This window comes from Dendropsophus ebraccatus, chromosome 1 (assembly GCF_027789765.1).
Source record: "Dendropsophus ebraccatus isolate aDenEbr1 chromosome 1, aDenEbr1.pat, whole genome shotgun sequence".
Taxonomy (NCBI): domain Eukaryota; kingdom Metazoa; phylum Chordata; class Amphibia; order Anura; family Hylidae; genus Dendropsophus; species Dendropsophus ebraccatus.
Genome location: NC_091454.1, coordinates 139,203,217 through 139,228,233, shown reverse-complemented (window position 1 = coordinate 139,228,233; position 25,017 = coordinate 139,203,217).

Here is a 25,017-nt window from a genome sequence, read left to right as displayed (position 1 = left end):
TGGAAAGCTGCACCACTGCCATGTCTAAACATTGCATCATAGAGCTGCATCACTCTCACATCTAAACACTGTCAAACACATCGCCATGCTGCTGCACCTTTGTGACATCTAAACACTGCATAATGTAGCTCAATAAAGCACCACTGTCACATCTAATCACTATGGAATATGCCACTAGGAATTAACACCACTGCCACATCTAAACACTGTAGGATATGGTATCAGGGAGCTGCACCACTGCCACATGAATTTAGGTGGACAGTATTAGAAGAAGTGTGATGCAACGATAAAAGTCATATAAAGAAAAAATTGTTGCAAAAGGAAACTTAACGGATTTGTCCGTTAGAGTCTCAGCATCCGCAAGGATTGATTGAGACCTGCAGCTTCCAGTCTTTCATAAGGGTGGAATAGCATTATTAGGGTTTAGCCATTTAGTGCAGGATTTCGGGCATAACAAAATGGTATACTGAATGTAAGAATTAAAAAAAATACTGAGTTTATGAAATAGTGTCAGAGACACTATTTATTGGTGGTGGGTTTCACGTGTCGAATACGCTTGACAAAGGAGGGTTTGACCTCTGAAAGGTAGTGTGCCCATGCCAGCTACTGGCCTCCCGTCCGATACGGAGGTCTCTGCCGAACTGGACACACAGACTTCATGGGCTTCTGCATAGCGTGAAGACGGAGCCCCTTTATGTGTTTGCACTCGTGGGTGTTCAGACTTTTTATCACAAAAGGTTGGATGTATTTGTAATGCATTTTGAAATTTACTAAAGAATTTAAGAAGTATTGTGAAAAACGCATGGCCGTGTCAGTGCATTCATTTGTAGTATTTGGTATTCAGGAGCACCCATAGTATACAACGGTGTATGAACTCTGCCCACTGCCACATGAAACATATAGCACTAGGGAGCTGCATCACTGCCATATCTGAAGACTGCAGAATTCAACACCAAGGAGCTGCACCACTGCCACATATAAACACTGCAGCAACAAACTAAGCATTATACTTGTCATGCGCGGTTGTTAGTTTTTTACTGACCAGTTTATTTGTGGCCTCTTTGTCAAACTATACACCCTATAAATCAGGGGTAGGGAACCTTGACTCTCCAGCTGTTGCAAAACTACAACTCCCATCATGCCTGGACAGCCAAAGCTTTCGCAATAGCTGGAGAGCCAGGGTTCCTACCGCTGCTATACATATACAGAGTAGGACGTTGGTATAAATTAATAACTCATCTTTTTATGTACCCCAAAAGAGTATAAAAACGCTTAAAACCACATACAGCATGTCAAAGAGAAATGGTGACCAGTGTTTAGCAGACTTGTCGAACTGTTCCGGTTCAGAAACTTTCTCCAAACCCAAATGCTCAGTATTTGACTCCCAGCAGAGGAGAAATTGCAGCCTATGGCCATGTTCACACAATGTAAGTTATTAATCACGGCCGTTGTTGCCGATTTGCCATAGTCAGGGCCGTCTTAACAGCATTATGGGCCCCTGGGCAGAGGTGCGAATTGGGCCCCCCCCCAACCGCCGCCATCAAATCCCCCCCATCTTTGCATATAGTGCCCCCCATAGTAGCCAATTCCCCCATATAGTGCCCCCCATAGTAGCCAGTGCCCCCCATAGTAGCCAGTACCCCCCATAGTAGCCAGTGCCCCCCATAGTAGCCAGTACCCCCCATAGTAGCCAGTACCCCCATAGTAGCCAGTGCCCCCCATAGTAGCCAGTACCCCTATAGTACCCAGTGCCCCCCATAGTAGCCAGTGCCCCCCATAGTAGCCAGTACCCCTATAGTAGCCAGTGCCCCCCATAGTAGCCAGTGCCCCCCATAGTAGCCAGTACCCCTATTGTAGCCAGTGCCCCCCATAGTAGCCAGTACCCCTATAGTACCCAGTGCCCCCCATAGTAGCCAGTGCCCCCCATAGTAGCCAGTACTCTATAGTAGCCAGTGCCCCCCATAGTAGCCAGTGCCCCCCATAGTAGCCAGTACCCCTATAGTAGCCAGTGCCCCCCATAGTAGCCAGCACCCCTATAGTAGCCAGTGCCCCCCATAGTAGCCAGCACCCCTATAGTAGCCAGTGCCCCCCATAGTAGCCAGTCACCCCCATAGTAGCCAGTGCCCCCCATAGTAGCCAGTGCCCTCCATAGTAGCCAGTGCCCCCATAGTAGCCAGTGCCCTCCATAGTAGCCAGTGCCCCCATAGTAGCCAGTGTCCCCCATAGTAGCCAGTGTCCCCCATAGTAACCAGTGCCCCCCATAGTAGCCAGTGCCCCCCATAGTAGCCAGTGCCCCCCATAGTAACCAGTGCCCCCCATAGTAGCCAGTGCCCCCCATAGTAACCAGTGCCCCCCATAGTAGCCAGTGCCCCCCATAATCGCCAGTGCCCCCCATAGTAGCCAGTGCCCCCATAGTAGTCAGTGCCCCCATAGTAGCCAGTGTCCCCCATAGTAGCCAGTGCCCCCATAGTAGCCAGTGTCCCCCATAGTAGCCAGTGGCCCCCAAAACAACAAACCAGTTACTTACCCATCCGCCGGCCCCAGCAGTTCCTCTCCCGGCAGCGCGTCACTCCCGACATCCTCTGGTACAGGCAGCGGGGTACAGACAGACTGCCTGTGCCGGAAGTGACCTGCTGCACGACACATCCAGGACACAGGCAGCGTCTCTGTACCCCGCTGCCTGTGCCGGAGGATGACGGGAGTGGCGCGCTGCCGGGAGAGGAGCTGCTGGGGCCGCCGGACGGGTGAGTTCCTGGACTGCCCGCCCCTTCTATCGCCACTTAGCTGAGCCGATCAGAAGCCCAGGAAAGTGCTGCTCATTGCACTTTCCTGGGCTTCTGATCGGCTGTCAGCTGAGAAGCGATAGAAGGGGCGGGCGGAGGGGGTGGCTCAGGGCCGCTCACTATGCATATGCTTAGTGAGCGGCAATAGAGGGGGCGGGCGGGACCGCTTCCTTGCGGTGCTCAGCACTGCTTGGGAGCCGTCTTCGCTTTATAAGACGCACTTAGTTTTATAAGTGCGTCTTATAAAGCAAAAAATACAGGTGTGTCCCAGAGGGCAGGGGCCCCCTAGGACGCAAGGGCCCCCGGGCAGCCGCCTACCCTGCCCAATGGGTAAGACGGCCCTGGCCATAGTTACAGTGGGGTGGGGGGGCCATGCTTGGTGAACAGCCCGGGGCCTATGATAAAGTTAATCCGCCCCTGCATAGTATACACTCTGGCCGGGACCCCTAGCGGTGCCGCAAAAAAACTGATATCTCCGTTTTCTGCGTCCGCTATTCAACATGCAAATTCAACTGCAGTGAAGATCATCTGGCCGGTACTGCCGGTCAAGTCACGGAATGGCCGGTGTTATACAATGTGTGAACATGGCCTATGGCTGTATCCATGTTTTCTAGGACTCCCTAAGGTGGCATCCAATTTTTTCAGCTGTTTGTTGGTTGTTAAAGGTATTGTTATTAATACTTTATATTAGTATACTTTTATGGTATATACAGTACATGAATTAGTAAGTGTGTATATATATATATATATATATATATTTATATATATATATATATATATATATACACATTTTTTATTAAATTAAATCAAATTTATTAAACTAAATTGGGTAGTGTATGTAGTTTAAGGCTGCTTTTATCTACCCTTTATACTGTATTTATCTTTTTGTTATTATTATTATTATAATAATTATTATTATTATTATTATTATTATTACTACTATATAGATATAGGCTCTGGAAAGGCAAACATTTCATAAACTGCAGACCCCTGGCTGTATCCATGTTTTCCAGACATCCTTAGGGCTTTATCCAACTTCAGCAGCCCCCGCTAATCAAATACCAAACATTTGGGTTCGGATTGACTCGAACCCAAACCCAGTTCGCTCATCTCTAGTAATTTCCCTTCCTTTTGAAGAGACATAATCAGAACAACCAACAGGTGGCAGCATCACTAAACTTTTAGAAACATAAAAAATGGTGTGCAGTCAGTAGGCTATTGTCCTTTTTTATCTTGGGTTTGTTGATGATTTTAGAGTACAACCCTATTTTTAATAGTGGCTGATTGTCAAGTTGTTATCATTGGGCGAAAGCCATAGACAGTTACACATGTGGTAAGCCAGGGGTGCAAGGTGTTAAATGTGAGAGCTGATGTTGCGTTGCCGCTGTGACTTTTGTCACGGCACTTGGAGTGGTAGTAGTTCTCCCTTGGTACCAGCACATGCCTGTTAAAGTGTCTCTCCCCGTACTGTGGTGGTGCAATATAGGAATGGACATACTCCAGGATAACTTAAAGAGAACCAATCATCTAAATTTCACTGTCCCTAATATTAAAGTATATCTTTCCCTAAGTCTATCTATGAAGATACAGACTGCCTTTGCAGTCTGTATCTTATGCCTTACCTACTCTTTCGCTTCTGTGTAAGCAAGGCATGGCGCCGCCATCTTGATAACGTCATTTGCGTTCCACCGCTGGAACGCAAGTTACGTCATCAAGATGGCGGCGCCCGGCCTTGCTTACACAGAAACAGAGGATTAGGTAAAGTAGAAGATACAGACTGTAAAGACAGTCTGTATCTTTATGAAGTCTATTTATGAAGATACAGACTGCCTTTGCAGTCTGTATCTTATGTCCTACCTACTACTTCGTGCCAGTGCAGCAGGGCCGGCGCCGCCATCTTGATTAGATCCTTGCGTTCCACCGCTGGAACGCAAGTGACGTCATCAAGATGGCGGCGCCGGCCCTGCTGCACTGGCATGGAGTAGTAGGTAATGCATAAGATACAGACTGCAAAGACAGTCTGTAGCTTCATAAATAGACTTCATAAAGATACAGACTGTCTTTACAGTCTCATACTTTACCTAATCCGCTTCTTTGGTGTAGCTAGGCCTGGCGGCCGCCCGGTCTTGCTGCCGCTCTGCATGACGGGAGTTTCCTGTCTCGCGCCCGGCTCTTTTGTAAAGAGCCGGCGCAAGGCAGGAAAGTAAAACGTGAATATTTAAAAAACGAAGCTGTAAAATTAATTAATTTTATTTTACAAATGCTGGTAAAATCATAATTTACATCTAATTAGGGAATAAAAAAAAATACATTTTAGTCCATGATTGGTTCTCTTTAAAGTGTCACTGTCGTTACAACTTTCAAAGTCTAAATCAGCAGTAGATGTGATATAAAGCAACTTTGCAATTTACATTAATTATTTTTTTTTTATAATGGGAAACATAGCACTTCCTTTGTTTAGAGTCTAAACACAAGAAGTCCCATGTTTCCCAGGTAATGTTAGCACTCAAAGAGAAGGTAGTCATGTGATTGCTGGACACATTGAGCAGTGACTCTCTGTACAAGTTAGACTTCATGTGTTTAGTTTCTTTTTTTCGAACAGCATAAGACTAAAATCTACTTATAGGGCAGCTTCACACATAGCGAATCGCAGCAGATTTCAGGCTGTGAGTTCTGCAACTAAATCCGCTGCGATTCCCTCTTCTGTGGACTTGACTGGGGTTACATACTCGCAGGGGCATACTCACCCCCTTTAACTAGCCGCCACCCAGAGCATACTTTACCTGCTCCACACTTGGGCTGCATCTAAGGCTCCCAGCTCTCGTAGGTCGCACACAGCCAATCATTGACTTGGGTGGGGCCATGCACTGATTGGCTGTGCGGGACCTATAGGAAGCGGGAAAATTTAAATAGGTTTGGAGTTCCCAGTGTCATAATGATACCTGAGTGTACAAACCAGCTTTATGGCCTTGGTCAAATCTAAATGATAACCCCTGTTTGTATACTTGTATGTATGTATGTGAGAGAAAAAAAAAGAATAGGGGCGCTCTCTGGTGCAATAATGACAGTAAGCTTTCTGTAGTGTGTGCAAGGGTGTGGGGGGTTATCCCACTCACCTAGATAAGTTGTGCTATGATATAGGCAAAACACTATAGAGCGCTTTTGCATGTATGTCAGCGCGGCTCCTCCGGGGGCACCGCTGCCGATGCAGTTGTGTGAACAGGCTTCTAGGAGGTGATCCTAGCAAGGATCCGTGGACCAAAGGACCCCCTTGTGGCTGAGCGCAGAAGACTCAGATTCCAATGCCGCATAGAAATTATCGCGGCCGCAATGTAGGTCCTACAGACTATTCCAGTACAAGCAGCCAAGGCACTTTATTGAATAATAGCGACGCGTTTCGGCCTGTACATACTATCAGGCCTTTCTTAAGCATATTATTCAATAAAGTCCCTTTGCTGCTTGCACTGGAATAGTCTGAAGGACCTACATTACAGCCGCGATAATTTCTATGTGGCATTGGAATCCGAGTCTTCTGCGCTCAGCCACAAGGGGGTCCTTGCCAGGATCACCTCCTAGAAGTGGCAAGAAAAGCTCCTGATTTATACTGATGTCAGAGGCATGTGATCAGGTGTGAATCAAGACTCTCTGCTGCCTGAGGCGATCTACAGAAACCACAAACACACACATGTGTATGTATAGATCATGTTTTTATTTTATTGTGTGTGTGTGTGTGTGTGTGTGTACAGTATATATATATACACAGATGTTCATGCATGCTGATATTTGAAACAGAGACTTATATTCATCAACTCAAGGGGGCGTCTTTTCTGATGCAAGACATGACTCTTCTCTTCAGAATCCACCAGAGAAACAATTTAGGTTCCTTGCGTACATATAGTATGCAGGTTTCCTTCCTATAGTATTAAAGGGGTACTCTGGCGGGAGGGGGGGGGGCTTTTTTCCGATCTGGCCAGGGAGGAGATGGCTGAGGGCAACGACGTCCACTCACCTCCCCGGTTCCCGTGTCTCGGTGCTCCGGTCCCCGCTGCCTGGCCACTTCCTGGTCTCTGACGCGGGCTTAAGACGTGACGTTTCAAGTCCGCTCAGCCAGTCAGTGACGGAGGTGGGATCCCGCCATATAGTAGTTAGCCCTCCTATGTGTGCCCACACAGAAATGAGGCCTCCTATGTGCTCCCATATAGTATTTAGCCCCCCTGTGCCCCCACACAGAAGTTAGGCCTCATCTGTGCTCCCATACAGTGGTTAGGCCCCCTCTGTGCTTGGGAAAGCCTCTTTTACACCTCATACTAGAGAATAAAAGTATTTGTCTACATTATGAAAGAACAGGAGAGAGAAGAATGGGTATTTTTATAAATAGTGTTGAACAAAAGAAAAATATTCCTATTTTGTGTATACAGTATACAGTTTGTGGTTACAGACTACAAACAAACCCTCAGACTACAACCCAAAACCTCCCTTTTCCCACTCTTTTAGAGTAAGTGTCAGGTAGCAGAAGGAAAAGTGTTACAGCTGAGAAAAAAAACTGAAAAATCATGATCATACCTTACACCGCTGCATGCGTTTATTAGATGCATAACCAGACATTAGTTTTGGGATTTTTAAAATCTGTCTGCTGTTTAAGGCTATGTTCACACTGCGTATATGTCCGGCCACATATACGCGTTAAACTCCGGCCGGGGATTTACGCTACTTGCGGCCGGCTACGTACGGACCGCAAAGTTACTAGTCTACTTACGCTTCCCGAGCGCCCTACATAGCTATCTGACAGCTGTCTTTTACTTGGAAATCTTTGCCTAGCCCCGGACACCCCACAGAACCTTTTGGATCGGCACAAAAAGCTGCAAAAATGAAGAAATCACCACTACGTACGGGACCGCATGTAACGCTACGGGCGTAAGTTACGGCATTTTCGTCCGCAAACAATGGTCTGGTTCATTTTTTACGGCGCCACGTACGATCCGGGCGTAAGTTCGTACGTAGTGTGAACTGTGCAGCCGTACATCGTATACTTTCCATTGTACGCAAACTACGGAAATCTCCGGCCGCTTATTCACGGAACGCGATACGGCCGGAAACTTACGTAGTGTGAACATAGCCTAAAAATGCAGATTTTATCACACCGAGCTAATGTGTAAGGTGTGTTCCTCCAGGTGTGATGATAGTGATAAGCCAGTCAGATCCCATTGATCTCAGAGAGAGGGCTGTGACTGGTTGCTATCTGTCTGATTTTTGTCTCAGACAGATTGATAGATCTAGGCCAAAGAGTGATTTCATCTCTATTGGAGTATTTATCCTCCAAAACTACTATCTAGACTAAGATTTCATGCTGTGGCTGCATGCACACAAAATACTTTCGATATCCCATGGCCAATGGCTACACAATTTTGCTGGTAAAAATGCACTAACTACTGCACATGGGCAAGATCTTGTCCAGATGCGGCTGCTGCAGGGCAGGATGCCTGGCCTTACAGTTTTTTCTAGAAATGTGGAGATTCCTGAACATTTAGAGATTGCAGACAGTAAAATGAGATGTCAGTTTCCTATTATAACATGTATGATTATTGCAAAAACCTAAGGCCAAGGCTATCTTCCTATAAAATATTATTACATTAATAGAGGAATACCCAAATTAGATCATCCAGAGCACTTTCTGGGCATATGCTCTTTTCATCTTTATTCTCTGCTCCATCCACAGTTGGCTAAATATTAATACACAGTGTACTAAGATAACATTAAAATTACTTATTTACTTTTCATCTGACGCTTGGAATGTGTTCTTGGGATGACATTTGCAGTGTTTATATATATTACTATCGAAGAATTATAATGTCAATATGCTCTTTTTTGTATTCTTTATCATTTGTATTCTTTATCACAAGTACACTTAAAGAGAACCAATCACGGACAATTTCTTCATTTTTTTTATTACTCCATTAAATTAAAATTTTAAAATTTTATTAACATTTACAAATATAATTAATTTATTTTGTGGCCCCGTTTTTAATTTATTCGCCTTTCCTTTCCGGTCTCGCGTCGGTTCTTTTCAAAAGAGCCGGCACGAGACAGGAAACTCCCATCATGCCGAGCATCGGAATGTATCTTCATGAAGTCTATTTATGAAGATACAGACTGCCTTTGCAGTCTGTATCTTTTACTTTACCTACTTCCCTGTTCTATGCAGCAAGTTTGCGCCACCATCTTGATGACGTCGCTTGAGTTCCAGCGCTGGAACGCAAGTAACGTCATCAAGATGGCGGTGCCGGCCTTGATGCATCAGTACAGAGGAGTAGGTAAAGTAAAAAGATACAGACTGCAAGGCAGTCTGTATCTTCATAAATAGACTTCATGAAGATACAGACTGCCTTTACAGTCTGTATCTTATACTTTACCTACTCCTCTGTACCGGTGCAGCAAGGCCAGCGCTGCCATCTTGATGATGTCCCTTGTATTCTAGCGCTGTCACCCCCTGTCAACCCCTCCATGACGTCATAGGCACATAGGCCCCACCCCCTCGCCGACCATTGGAATGTAAAAAGGGGGTGACAGTGTCATATTAAATGATGAAACAACATGTAGGAGAGGGATTAATATTAAGAAATTACCAGTACTATACATTATAATCTCGTAATGCTGAGATAGACAAATTTCTTGAATGCATCACATTCATTGCATTACAGCCTTTAAGAGGTTTTTAGAGTGTGAACAGGGTTTGAAGAGTCAATGTCGTATTTTTTTTTTTTTTTTTTGCAGAAATCAATAGTCCAGGCGATTTTAAGAAACTTTGTAATTGGGTTTGTTAGCCAAATATGCCATTATCTGCATTTAAAAAGCCTTTTCCCACGTTCCCCCCCCCCTTCCTCCTCTTTTCCATCCACTGCAAAAAATCAGGAAATTGTGACTTGTTGCATCAGACGTACCCAGTCTGCTCTAGGGAGAGGGGAGGGAGGAGGGAGTTAGCCGACAACAGAAAGCAGATAACAGATGATTACAGGCATGGAGCTGGGTGAACACTGTAATCAGAGCTCAGAGAGGTCAGTGGTGACTGTCAGAGGAGATAAAGGGTGATGTGTTTGTAGATTAACTCTTTGTTGTCCTGTTTTGGTCTTTTATTTAGCTCTCTCCATAGGAGAACAATGAAGACAGGGGGTAGACTTTTAAACTGCTTTTTCATGATAAAAATGCATTTTTCGGCTAATAAACCCAATTACAAAGTTTCTTAAAATCGCCTGGACTATTGTGTTCAGCAACGTTTCGACCTACATGGTCTTCCTCAAGCTTGAGGAAGACCATGTAGGTCGAAACGTTGCTGAATTGTATGTACCATGAGGTAATAAATAGCACTTTTTTTGCACTTTGAATCCGCCTTGAAGCTGTTACTTTTTTCTCTTTTTATGGACTTTGGTTCTTTTTGGATTACGGAACCTGTAACTTTGCTTCATTTCATTATCAACCATATTTTAATGTTGTGAAAGTCTTTTTTTTGACTAACAGGAGTGCTTTGGTCGTTGCACAATTTTTTAGAAAATAAGGACAAACATAATTTGCTACATAACAATAAGGTGGTAGCGACACAAAAAAGGAAACCTTAAAGAGGATATGTAGCACTGTTCTTCTCTGCAAAATTGGATATTAGGTATTGAGGGACTGCTTACCAGGCAGGACAGTTGTTGGGTTGACAATCCAAAATCCAGCAGATATTGAGCACAAATCCTATTTTATTTAACCAGACAAACTCTTGATGCCTGCTGGGCATCAGAGGTTTTACTTCCTTGTGCTGCTTAGTGTGCCCAGCAGTGGCATAACCTTATGCCCAATATCAGATCAGCAAGAGAAAGAGGTGCTACATACTGTACCTACTATAATACCTCATCATTATTAGAAATAAATATTAAATTTTTTAGACTATTAAATACATATGTTACAACGAGATTGTATGTACATACAAAAGGAGAAGTAATAATTTGTAATATGTACCACCAGCCTTATCTATGTACCATTTGTATAATAAACAAAAGTTGCATGCAGTGTGATAAATCTGCACCAAAAACTGCACAGCAAATTCCACGCTGATTTTGGGGTGGATTTTTCTGAACTGTTTTTCCTTGTGTTTTACCCTTTAGTGCCCCAAAGTAGTGGCTGCCATTATTGTATAATTTTACTCTGCGTATGTAAGAGACATATTCTTAAAGTTATATTGGTCTATCGGCCATGATCATTTGGTCATCTCTCCTGTCGACCCCTTACACAAACTTTTGCTGTGGCTGAACATCCCTGTGTTCTCTATGGGGAGGAGAAGGGTAACCCTTCTTATCTATTTGGGAACAAAGAGGTCAGGCGGTGAAATTCCACACCCAACCCTATTATCTGTCATTGGAGACTCGGTAGACCCCCCTTATACACTTTATACTGACAGGTGAACCCTCCGCCAGGGAAAGGTTCAGCTGACATCAATATAAAATGTATGGCAACCTTTACAATTAATATAGACAGCAGACAATTCTTTGCTTCAAAACTTTAGATTGTGAAATAAAAAGCAGGGGGAATCCATGTTAACATTGGACAGACTTGCAGTTTGTCCCTTATTACATATGTTTACACAAAGATGGTTTTTTCTACAGAAGTAAAGGTAAAAGGTTCATAGAGATATTTACAGTTTATGTATAATAACACTGACCTGTACAAACAAAACTACTGTATAGCTAGCTAACCATTCCCCAACACTTGAACTCACATATCACAGAGAATACCAGCCCCAAAGTGCTGCAAAAAATAACATTGACATTACAGAAATTTCTACAAGTCACTGACCTATGGGCATGCTATGGAGCACATTCTAGGAATTCACGTACACTGGATCTATATCCATAAGGACATTCCTCCTAACACTGATCAGCAGTAACATTACTTAGAGATGCCGTGACTTATATTGATTATCGTATGACTATAGAAGCCAGTTCTTGAAGTTAGGGTTTATTCCCACTATGAAATATAAGTGGAAATTTCAAGTGGAGGCCACACGGCGGACCACGCTTGAAGTTCCGCCTGTCCCATAGACTCAATCATATTCTCAAACGAAATCCACCGTCCGCCCAAAGAATTGACATGTCAATTGTTTGTGCGCATGGTAGATTGAGCTTCAGAATATCATTGAGTCTATGGGACAGGGGGAACTTGAAGCGGAGTCTGTTGCACGGCCTTCTAATCCGTAGTGGGAACATACCCTTAGGCTAAGTTCACACTACGTAAAAATTCATTAAACAACGGTTGTAGTTGCAGGTTTGCAACCACGGCCATTATTTAATGAATTTACCTATGACATTCATTGCTATGGAATCCCGGCCGGAGTGTATACAATCTATACACTCCGGCTGGGATTCCGTGCAGCCGCACCGAAAACAGACATGCCTGACAGCAGACAATGTAAAGTACAGCTCCAGACGCACTTTATATTGTCATTTGTGGTTAATTGGAATGCGGGCACACCCGAATGCTCTTGCATCCCAATTAAAAGAAATTAAGTTCATCCGTCCGTTACTTCAGGTAATTCAGGAAGAATTTCACTGACAGCAGCCGTTCTGTGACAGGGCCGGTGTCATACATAGTGTGAACACAGCCTTAAGGTGCATGGAGAGAAAAGCTATGTGTGGTGTCCTACCATGGGTGTGGCTATTGGTTACATCCTTTACGAAAGCCTGTACTTATTGTTAATCAGTGGTGATGAAGGTAGTGCTAAAGTTTTGCCACTAGATGTCGCTATTGTGAGTATGTGTACTTAGATGCTACACGGCTGAAGTGTGTAAAGGGTTATTGCTTATTTGTGTGTCACATGGTTCTGTGAACCTATAGGAAACTTTTCTTCTTTTATCCTATCACCTCTCACTTTACTTCTTCTAATGCACTCTTTACCCACTCACAGCGCACTTTAGATACGCTGGGGAAGGAAGTCACATGGGTAGAGGAAGTGTATGTGTCTTTTGTGTTGGACATTGTAGAGGAACGACGCAAGCTAGCAAGCCCTCTACAGTGGTCCCTCTGGGCCCTGGCCCTCTGCCAGGTCCCCTGCCTTCAGTTCAGTCTTAGTCAGGTTCCTGTATGAGTAGGAAGCAAGACAAGACACAGCTAGCTGTTTCTCCTCAGCTTATGCTACACAAAACTATGCAGTGTTAAACTCCTACAGGAGAAGACAAGTCAGAGATCATCTCAACCCACGCCGTGGACTAGGAGAGTCACAGTGCAGGACAGTATCCAAAGACAGCAGTAGGCTAGGAACTGGTCCGGATGGAGCCTAGGAACTCTATCTTGCAGCGTGGTTGTAAGCAGGGAACCTTCAGCATTCCGCTCATGCCAGGTAACAAAGCCTTGTGTCACCCTCATAGGATGGTTCAGCCGACACTGGTGGGCATTAGGTGGGGCGAAGACCCAAAAGTCAAAACACGGGTACAATGTATTGTCTTCTTCTTCTGAGTATTCTTCTACTTCATCCTCCAACATCCCAACAGAGCACAAAACTACTTGGGTTGAGACTCTTACAACATCTTCCTCTCTGCTCCTCTGATTGTTTGTATCTTTTCTACAGGCTACTCAGTCAGCACGACTGTACTCTCCACTATACTCCTATCACAGAACTGGATCCTGTATTATCACGTGTTCTACTGTGTGTATTATCAAGTGTCTTATCAAGTGCTTTCTCAAGAGAAATGTACCCTGTCAAGGGAAAGCTGTATACTTTGCTTAAAAAACAGAACTTTTCAAGTAAACAACCGAATATTTATGGTAAAGAGACTCTGTGATTCTTCGCTCTGACACAGTGTACACTACATCCTTGGGACATCTCCCCTTTCTGTGGATGCCGGTAGCGATAGTCTGGGAGGGTCACTACATCACTCTGAACCACCGTGACTACACTAACCCAAGGGACACCGTAGCAGCCCGGCAGATCACTGTCCACAGGGGAACAAGGTGTAACTGGCCCTTTAAAATAAAAGCAGGTGTGCCACCATACCTGTGTGCCCAACCGACACTGGCGTCACGACACAACATCTCAGGGGCCAGCTACATCTCGGCCAACCACCACAGAAGTTGTGTCACAACTCACCATCTAGCAAGTGTTTGGCCGTCCCTCCGCCATAGCAATGCGGGGACTCACCACATATGCAGTCTCAAACAATTCCACAGAAGAGCTACTGTAACACAGACTGCTAAAAAGGTTACTCCTGGCTATGATAGCCATGTGACAGAACATACAGTGCATTGCAGTCGGCTGTGCAGGTCAAAGTGTCCATGCCTACAATGGGCACATAGTTTAGAGACATTGGTCTCTAAATTCACCACATCTTAGGGCCCTATTCCACAGTAACAATAATCGGCCGGATCGGCCCCATTTGGCCCGATTCGGCTGATTATCGTTCAGTGACATAGAGAGAACAATCAGCCGATGATCGTGTCATCGGCTGATCGTTCATTTAGGGCCAGACCTAAAATCATCGTTCCCCCACCGCGCATCGCTACGGTTGAATAGCGGTGCGCGGCGGGTGACCGACGATTTGACAGCAGCAGCAGCATCATCATACATTACATGTCCAGGCTTCTTCTCCGCGCTGTCTTCATCCCCGGGACCCGCGCGCTCTATCTTCAGAATGGCCGGTCAGCTGACAGGCCGCCGTGGCCTGTGATTGGCTGAGTGTGGCCTGTCAGCTGACCGGCCATTCAGAAGACGGAGCGCGCGGGACCCTGGGATGCAGACAGTGCGGAGAAGAAGCCTGGACAGCAATTATATACCACAAGATGCCCTAAATATTCTGGCCTATACGCAAAAAACGCAACTTAGCATACAAAAAAGGAATCCACACAAGGGATCCAAAAGAATTTTTGCTAGACAATAAATAATATATCACATTGAATCTTTATTATTACACAATAAAAAGTTACATTGAAAACAGAAGGCAAAAGACAGTATCATACACCAAAAATTGGGGAGGGGACATATATCAGATTAACATATCTTTGTATAATAGTATATTGCACATATTCATGAGAAATATATAAATAGATATATATGTATGTGTGTGTATACGTACAAGCAAATACCAGTATGTGACTAAATGAAACCAAGTGTATTATTAATGTATATAACTCAAAATCATAAAGAAATACAAAAAATGTGGATGTACTCCAAAATATATTGCAGAATGTGCTATAAATAATAAAGTAACCGACCCAATAAAAAGGGGTTCAACCTATGTTAAATTGGTGTGTACCGGATCCACGACAAATGAATAAATACAAAAAAGTATATACCTATATACATAAACACACATATACCCCTGGTAACTGCATATACATATGATGTCCCCTCTACCTACTCACCCTACGCACGTTTCGCGTTCGCTTTATCAAGGAATGTAGGGTAATGTATGCTGCTGCAAGGGCTGCAAGGACATCGGTAACGATGTCCTTGCAGCCCCCGCTCAATGATCATCGGGCCGTGGAATAGGCCCAGTAAACGAGTGTCGATCTAGCAGATCGCCACTCATTTACATCGTTGATCGGGCCCTGCTCGGCCTGTGGAATAGGACCCTTTGTCTGATCCAACATCTATGGGATGTGTTTTAAAAGTTAAATCTATGAAGGCCCCATGTTATGCACCACTAGTAGTCTAGTCTGTTTACATAATCCAGTAGCACTGACAATCGGTCTAAGGAATTATACAGGTTTCACCTTTGAACCTGGTGCTGTGGACTCAACAGCAGGGAGTCCCCAGGATCAAAGTATTAAGATTGGCAGAATTGTGAGAGGAGACAAAAGCATATTTAACATGTATTGGTGGGAAATATGAAGACAGTAGAGGTACCAGAGTAGTGGCCATGAGCTAAGTCCAGTAAGCAAGCCAGAGTCAAATCCATAGAACCAGGAGTCCCAGCAATGCAGCAGAAGAATAGTCAGGACAGTCCAAAGGTCAGCAGCAGTAATCATCAGGAATGGTAAAGTGCTACACCTATAACCAGACAAGGTCTTGTAGTGCAGGAAATCTGCACCAGGTTGTTCCTTCCATGGTCCTAGGGTGACTGACTATTCATTGATGTAGATTTGGCCCCTTTTTGCATGTACTTTATATGTCATTTGTATTTAGAGACATATTGTTTTATTGCACCTTTTTAGAGTAGTAGTGATTATGAACTGTTTGTCTAGCTTTGCACTAATCAGGGTAGAGTAAATCTATTTTGCACTATTTTTTGCTACTGTGTATTATATTTATTTATAAGGGCCTTCCACATAGTATATTGCTATCATTTGGATATATCTGTACATTAATTTGGATCATGTGGAATAATTATATTATTATGTGAATTACCTGGTGGGTTGGTGGATAATGTCCAGCCATCTAGAGTGATTATTACCTATATAGCTTTTTTATTGTTTTTTAAAGTCTTTTGTGGTGTTATGTTATTTATGTATTAATATAGATCGAGTAATATACATTCACTTTTCAATATTTGTTGGTTGGTGTGACTACTGATACAGTGTCCAGATTTTTCCATCTCTTTTTTTTAAGGAAATGGACTGAGTCAGAGTCTGGAGGAGAGTTAGGGTACTATTACACCAAGCAATTTTCCGACGACTAACGATTAACGATCTTAAACGACCGCTAAGGCAAACGACCCGAAATCGTTCGCCCAAGTACACGAAACGATGATCGCTATTTATGATCGTTCTTGCGGTCGTTTAGTCGTCGCTATTGCGTACGTTTCAACTGTGAATTCTTATTCCACCAAACGATGTGCGAACGATGAGCGAACGATCAAACGATAAAAATAGGTCCAGATCCTATTAAACGATCAACGATTTCTCGTTGGTCGTTTAATCGTTGCCTGCTATTACACTAAATGATTATCGTTCAAATGCGAATGATTTAACGATTTTTCGAACGATAATCGTTCCGTGTAATACCACCCTTAGTCTGGATCAATTATACACTTGGAAGATAAAGAACACCCAGTCAGTACCATGGACAGAAAACCCCCTGTAGTTGGCAAACTCAACTGCAGCTCTTCACACCACACTAAATAAACTTAAAAAAAAAAAACTCAAGTTCAAGGTCTCACTTGTTAGTGAAGCAATATAGGACAAATGTTTTCTAGTAACGTTTAACCTTCACATAGACCAACAGTAGCTAGCTCTATATTCCTCTCAGAGCTGTATTCCCTCAGGGAATGGTGAACTTTGATCCAGGATTAGAAAAGCATAGAGAGAGAAAAATGGCAAAAAGCACCTTGTGTGATAACATTGAGGTAGGATTATAGTAGGTGACCAATTGCAATGCTCATCTTATAGCCCCTTTATGCATATCACCTCCGTAAAGTTGTACCAGGTCAAGATTCTCCAGGCAGGGGGGTCCTCCAAAGGCTGGAACTTCACACTGGTTGTTCTGGAAGGACTGCAAGGAGATGGCTAGGGCACCAACAGGATACTCCCAAAAAGGGGCCATATAACACATGTACAAAAAAGAAAAAATAGCCAAAGGCTGGATCCAGTGCTGCCAACAAAATCACTGCTCAGTGTAGGATGGGGTCTGCATGACAATTTCCATTTAAAGATCTGTCTGTCCGCAATGCACACTTGAAGAGGTATTGAGCTGCCAGAACAACAGAAAACCCTCTTCACAATCTCCTTCTTTCTTTTAGTTATATCTCTAGCTATACAGCCCAGCACCACCTGATTGTACTAGTGACTCATTTTCAAGGCTCTATTACATGGGCCGACCTGTCAGATCCGTGCTCGCTTGCTCTTCATTGGCCTAATATGGCCAGTAATCGTTTGGTGTAATAGGGCCGTTAGAAATCACTACCACTAAATCATTCTCTTCTGAAGTCTTTTCCAACACAGAACTGCCAATATGATACTCAGATAGAGAATTTCTTCTCCCAAGTGCATTATTTTACATTTGGAAACATTGATTTGCAATTTCCACTGTTTGGACCACTTATCTAGCAAAGCTAAATCATTTTTCATATTACTGACACCTCCAGGAATATTAACCCTATTGCACACATCAGCAAACAGACAATCCTTACCTACCAAACCTTCTCCTATGTCACTTACAAAAACATATTAAAAAGAATAGGACCCAGAACAGACCCTTGTGGCACACCACTTGTAACCAGTCTCCTGCTCGGAATATAGACCAATAACAACAACCCTCTGATATCTATCCTTCAGCCAACAACAAATCCACTGAACTTTCCAGGGATTAAGTCAAATTTTCTCCAACTTCTCTATCAGCTCTTCATGGGGAACTGTATCAAAGGCTTTGCTGAAGTCCAGTTCTGTCCAGGCGATATCCACAGCACCACCTTCATCCAGTACTTTTGTGACATAATCAAAGAAATCAGTAAGATCTGCCATCATGCCAACTGTTCTGTCTCACCATTCCCCCTAATGGTCTGTGCCCCTTATTCCTAATTAATTTGTCCTTAAAACAGGGCTTGATGGGAGTTATAGTTCTTCAAAATCTGAAGAGCCACTTAGGGGAATACTAACCCTAAATAACCCTGGTAATACTAACCTGTCTCATCTCTTGAACTGCTCTTGGCTTTGCTGCTCAGGTCTGACTGAGTGGGTGCAGACAGCACTAATCACTCCCACACCACACACAGAGGCAGGGCAGGGAGCAGAGGGAGCACTTTCTTATTCCTGTCAGTATTTAGCTTTTCAATAATCTTGAAGTCTTAAGGATGCCAATATAACTGAATACAGGGCCTGTATTATGATCCAGTATGTGGCAAAGGGGAACGTGTGGGTTGCCATAACTAGGGGCCTAGTTGTAATTGTGACCATTGCGACCCCTATTGCTATGCTACAGCACAAGACTGCAATAAAACAAAATGTGAAAAAACCTAATTGTTCCCAATTGACAAATATACCCTAAGAAATGTGACAGACAAATCATCCACAGCTCCTTTACTACAGGTCAGAGGTGTATGAGTACTATGTGCACTGACATCCGCCCCTCATCCCCCCGCTCCTGATTGGACAGCAGCCCAGCTGTCATCATTCTACCTGCAACCAAAGTACAAGGAAGATGCACTCGGATGAAGCAATCACACAGAAAACTTCCTTAGGAAGGACCAGAGTTATTTATTTCTACAGAAGTTGAACTATTGCCAAAGAGAATCAAAACTTGGCAGAAAAAAAGTAGGTTGGATAACAAATAACAGAAGCAGCACTCGAACTGCGAGAAAAGAGCAGTGAGCCGATTACAAGCAAAGATCACTGCACTGAGAGAAAGCTACAGAAGTGCTTGACCAGAGGCTTGTTCAACAAATAAGAGTGGGCAAGAAAAACAGAGAGCCACATCCTGTACAACTACTACTACAGATAATCTACCTGGAGAACCAAGGTGAGATTTTACCCTTCATTTTCCAAAGTATCTGTGAGGAATGAAAAGTGGAATCTGATTGGTTGCTAGGGGCAACTGAGACAATTCTACTTTACACCATGTTTTATAAATGTGCCCCAATAAATATCTTTTGTCTAAAATAGTATATAAACATAAAAGAGGAAGAAACATATGATAAAAGAAGGTGATAGCTGGCCAGTATGTGCACATTGGCAATTAAATGTCACAAAGGTAAAGCTAATAACATATAAAATGTAGTTATATGTGCATAAACATCTCTAGGTAAACTGCAAATGTTTCAATATGATGGAATGAGCAGAACTGCACCAACAGCAGAGACAACTTGATACTGACCAAGAAACATTACCACGTTACCACATCTGGGATTGGGAGTGTGGCTCTTCCTCTTTTATGGTTTCTTAGTAAATGATGAAATTGTGATTTCTGGTAAATGTTTGTCTGTGTTTTTCTTGCTGGGTTTCAAACTTTATATAGTGGTATAATCCGTTTTTTTTATAACTCCTATATGCCTTTGTAGCTATTGAGTTGAGTAGTTAAAGAGGATGTACCACCAGGTACATCCTCTTTAATATGAACGGATCGAATGGTGCCGTCACAGGGAAGCCGGTGCCGCGGTCCGTTTTTTGGACCGTGGCCCAGTTCCCATGCACGGCGCCGTTCTATGCACCGTAACTGGCCGGTGCTCAAGCACTGGAGGTAGGCCGGGCCGCCCCCAGTGGGAGGGAATTTCCTCCCCTGTATGACGCGGCTCCATTAGAACGGCGCCGTGCACAGGCACCATTCGATCCGTCGGTTCATATTAGAGAGGATGTATCTGGTGGTACATCCTCTTTAAAGTGGTACTGTCATCCTCTTGCTCAGTTGTCAGCACCATGCTTAAGCTTAGATATAGCACAATTGATATATACATTTATAAAATGTGTCTGTGTCTTCTTTGTTCTCTAAAATCACTTTAGTTTATTGGTGGTCAGTGTCACCATTGCGCACCCTTTCCCTGCCAAGATTGGTGCCATGGTCTCTGCCACCCCCAGTGATGTTGCGTTGAGGGATGCTCCTACTGCAGCCTGATTGCAGGGTTTCATCTCAGTGAGGCAGGTACAGTAAGGGCAGCTACGGTTATGGCTGTGTTACTGCCTGATCACGCCTACACCAGAGATGAAACCAAGCGCTCAGGCTGCAGTAGGGGTGGCGCTCGATGCCACACCTGGGGAGGCTGTCCACCTAGCCTCCCCCGCACTAGATGGTCAGCAATGCCAGTGGCCTAGGGTAGTAATAGGATCTAAAGACAAATCTTACTATTTGGTTGACTATCTGCACATTGCAGATAATAGTCAGATGAACAGCAATTTCATTTAAAAAAATGAAAAAAAAAAAAATAAAAATGACTGCTACTGGACTGTATTGACTGTAGCTGGGGGAGGGGGGCTTAGGTTGGGATGAATCAGACACAGGGGATATTGCAGCAGGAAGCATGAATCAGACTCTCACCCCCTGAACGCTGATTTTTGCAACAGAAAAGTTTTTGCCAATCTGATAAATATTATATTCCTGCTTCTTGGTAACAGGGAGTAGTAGTGACAAAATAAATAACATCATTGGAATATTGCATAATAGACTGCACAATAATATTAAAAATACATTTTTTATGCAGGTCCCTTTTAAACCAACACCCCTAATGGTCTAAGGCAGTTAAAGGGGTAATGTCAACTTCCCTGGTTGTCTAGAATAATGGAGGGGTTAAATCTATGTTCCTGAATAATTACGCTAGGAAAGGGATTAATGCCAGCTTTCTAATGTATGTGGTAGCCTAAGGTGGAGGAGGGGCTTATGTCCTCTTCTCTGATGGGCTAGGGTACTAAAGGTACAACGTTTCTGAAAATGTAGGCTATTAAAAGAGATAAAAGCCAACATTATTGCTAGTTTACCGTACTGAAGGATTATGGTAGTCTAGGATAGTGAAGGGTTACTCACCTCTAGCACCTCTACCATGCTCTAGCACTGGGCTTTGACAAGAACCTAAATGCTGATCATAATCAGCCTCCCTTTTATTACTTGCACTGGTTGTTAGGGGCAAATAAGCCAGTTTCACTTGACACCATGTTTGATAAATCTCCCCCAATGACTTTTTTTTTTTGGCTGTTTGACGGTCATTTTTTCAAATGGCCATGATTTCTCAACCAAATAACGCCCATTATTCTAAAATAATATCCATTTTTTTAAAGTGACGGACTTTATTTGGCCAAGAGATGCCGGCCATCCCAAAAAATGTCCTAATAAAGACATTGAGTGGTCGTGGCCATAGAGAGATATTGGAGCATGGATCCAAAGGACTGTCTATTGGGCTATTTCTGAGCGCAGGAAGCCTGCACTGGAATAGTGAATGCTGGTAAACCTGCTATGTCATCTTAACATAATCTGGCTATGTTCACACACTGTGAAATAAAAAAAAAAATATAGACGTAACTTTAGGGTTAAAATATGGAGTATTTTCAATATAAAAATGCTCTCCATTGAAGTCAATAGGAAATTGGACAGTAGTTCACACACTGTATAGAACAATGATGGTGGACCTTTGGCATTCAAGCTGTTGGAAAACTACAATTCCCATTATGCCTGGACAACCGAAGATATGGCTTTAGCTGTTTAGGTATGATAACGAGCTGAAGTGCCAATGGTTTATCATCACTGGCATGGAATAACGGCTGTAATTGATTACGACCATCCAAATGACAAATGTGCTCATTATTTACCACCTGCTTTTGCAAAATACAGTTTTTTTTTCATCTGTTCACACATTGTTTTATTTTCATTCTTAATTACAGCCATATTTAGCTTTTATTTTACTGTGTATGATACCAGCCTTAAAGGGTAACTATAATGTTTTGTGGGTGGCAAGATAGGCTGTGAAAAATTTTCTTTGATTTCAATGCAATCAAAAACACTGTTGGAAGAAATCCGTACCTGGCGGGTGGCAGCATCGGAACAGTGGCAGGAATGGTGCGGCAGTTCTTTTTACAGTGTATCCCGCCACCCTCGAAACATTACAGTAAAGGCCCTATTCCACAGAATGATTATCGTCCGTATACGGCCGATATCGGCCGCTACGGACGATAATTGTCCCGTGGAATAGAGTGCAACGATCAGCCGACATCGTTCATGTCAGCTGATCGTTGCAGTCGCTTGTTTTTCAACATGTTGAAAAACAAGAGACTGATACAGCAACGATCTGCTGCCATTGCTCCATTGAGTAGGAGCGTTGGCAGCAGACGCTGCTATATCCTATGGGCTGCCCGGACGATCAGCGATCCCCCGGGCAGCCCCCACGCAGCTCCCCGCCGCCCCCTCCCGCACTCACCTGCTCGCTGCAGCCGCGTTGAATAGCGGCAGCAGCGAGCGGGGAACGAGGAGCAAATGAGCGCTGAGAGAGCTTGTTTGCTCCTTAACACTTTAAGCTGGAATGACATGTTTTACTAGCAGTTTTTGTTACAAACTTTAGAAGCCAAGCCAAAAATTGATACAAAAGAGTTAAGAACCCTTAGGGGGACATTTATTAAGTCTGTGCTGTACTTAAAAATGTCCCCGCATCTGCTCGCCTCCTCCTCCGTCCATTCCCCCCCCCCCCCCACCTTGGTGTGTTGCTTTACATTGCATGTTATTGATAGTCACTGCAGCCCACAATGCCCATTTCGCTGTAGCCTCCTGGAGATGCTGCCCTGCCTACTTACTGGTTTACTGTTTGGTCTGTTTACCATTTGCTTACTCTGTTGGTCCTATAACTGTTCTACTATATTGCTGTTATTCGTTATTCTGATTGACTGCCTAGTCTTACGAAGACATTGCTCTGCCTTAACATGACACCTGGACTGCTTGCTACCTGGACTGCGCTATATCCTCATTGGATGTGACCTTCAGGCCTTGTCTTTGCTGGGACATATGTAACTTGTACTATTTGATTTATGATTGGTGGTCCTTGTTTTGTTCTCTCTCTATTTCCTTTGTTTCCTGTATGTGAAAAATCACTCTTGAAAAAAATATCTTCAATAAAACTCTTTGAAACATTAAAAATGTCCCACAGTTCTGGCAGTACGGAGATTTATGTAAAGGCGGACTGCCTCTACATAAATCCCGTGCGCACCAGGGCGCGTGCCAGGAAACCCACACCAGCTCAGAGCTGGAGTAGGTTTCCTGACTATTTTTTTGCGAAAATAATTATGAATAGTACGGACTCTGAGTCCGCGCCCCCGTTCCGCCCCCTTCACACCCCCTCTCCGTCCCCCTGGCGTACTGAGCAGAAAGGAACCCGATGCGAATATTTTATTCACAAAACCGCCATTTGCAAATAAATTTATTCCCATCTGGCCCCTTTCCGCCAAAAAATACGCATTTTTCCATTGATAAATGTCCCCCTTAGTTTTTCCTTCATACCTTTCTTTCCTCTTGGTTTAACTCCTGGCTCATAACACTACCATTCCACTCTTTTCTTTCACACATGCCGTTTTAATGAAGTTTGAGAGAGCAGGATCTTTCCTTCATTAACATCCTTCCCTTTATTATCCCTTGTTCTGGCTTCAAAAACAGCATCATCAAACTGCAGCACAGCGGCACTTGTGAAACTGCCCCAAGGGTGTGTTCAAATGCCTAAACCCAGTGACAGTTCTCATCCTATGTGTCTGATCTGGGTTACTTTAAAGGGGTTATCCAGCGCTACAAAAACATGGCCACTTCCCCCCTACTGCTGTCTCCAGTTTGGGTGGGGTTTTGAAACTCTGTTCCATTGAAGTAAATAGAGCTTAATTGCAAACTGTATTTGAACTGGAGACAACAGTAGGGGGAAAAGTGGCCATGTTTTTGTAGCGCTGGATAACCCCTTTAACCCTGTTCAGATGCAATGGACGTGTTTCCAGCATATATTTACCCTTGCTGCAAAAAAATTCTTTGTGGAAATTGAGGATTAGCCCCATTGTACTTGGCTAATACTTTTGTGCGCCTGCTGCACAGATTTAGGCTATGTTCACACACTATATAAACAGTGCCAATTGTTTTAAATGCAAATTTCATTAAAGTCTATGGACAATGGCGAGAAATAATTGACATGATCGTTATTTCGACGGGTGTAGCAAACAACAGCCGTTGTTCAATACATTGCGTGAACAATGGCTGTTGTTCGCATTGACTTTAATGCAAATAATTTCATTATGAAAAGAACAGCCATTGTGTAAACTGAAAACAACGGCCATTCTTTTAATAAAAAGTATGTTGTGTGAACATAGCCTACAGGGTTACTATGGCGAAAAATGATTATTATTATTTTGTTAAATCAACTGGTACCAGAAAGTTATATAGATTTGTAAATTACTTCTATTAAATCTCCAGTACATATCAGCTACTGAATGTCCTGCAGGAAGTGGTGTTTTCTTTTCAACCTGCCACCTCTGTCCATGACAGGAACTGTCCAAAACAGGAGAGTTTTTTTATGGTGACCTTCTACTGATCTGGATAGTTTCTGTCACAGACAGAGGTGGCAGCAGAGAGCACAGTGTCAGACTGGAAAGAATACACCACTTCCTGCAGGACATGCAGCAGATGAATAATGCAAATTATTTACAAATCTACATAACTTTCTGATACCAGTCAATTTAAAGGAAATAATATTTCACCACAGTTCCCTTTCAGGATGCCTTCACCTGTAGTGAGTTCACATCGGATTTCACGCTACAATTTTCGCAGAAGACCAGCTGCAATGCTCTGTACCATTACAGTCTATGGTCCTGCATTGTTGCAGTGGAATGAAAATGT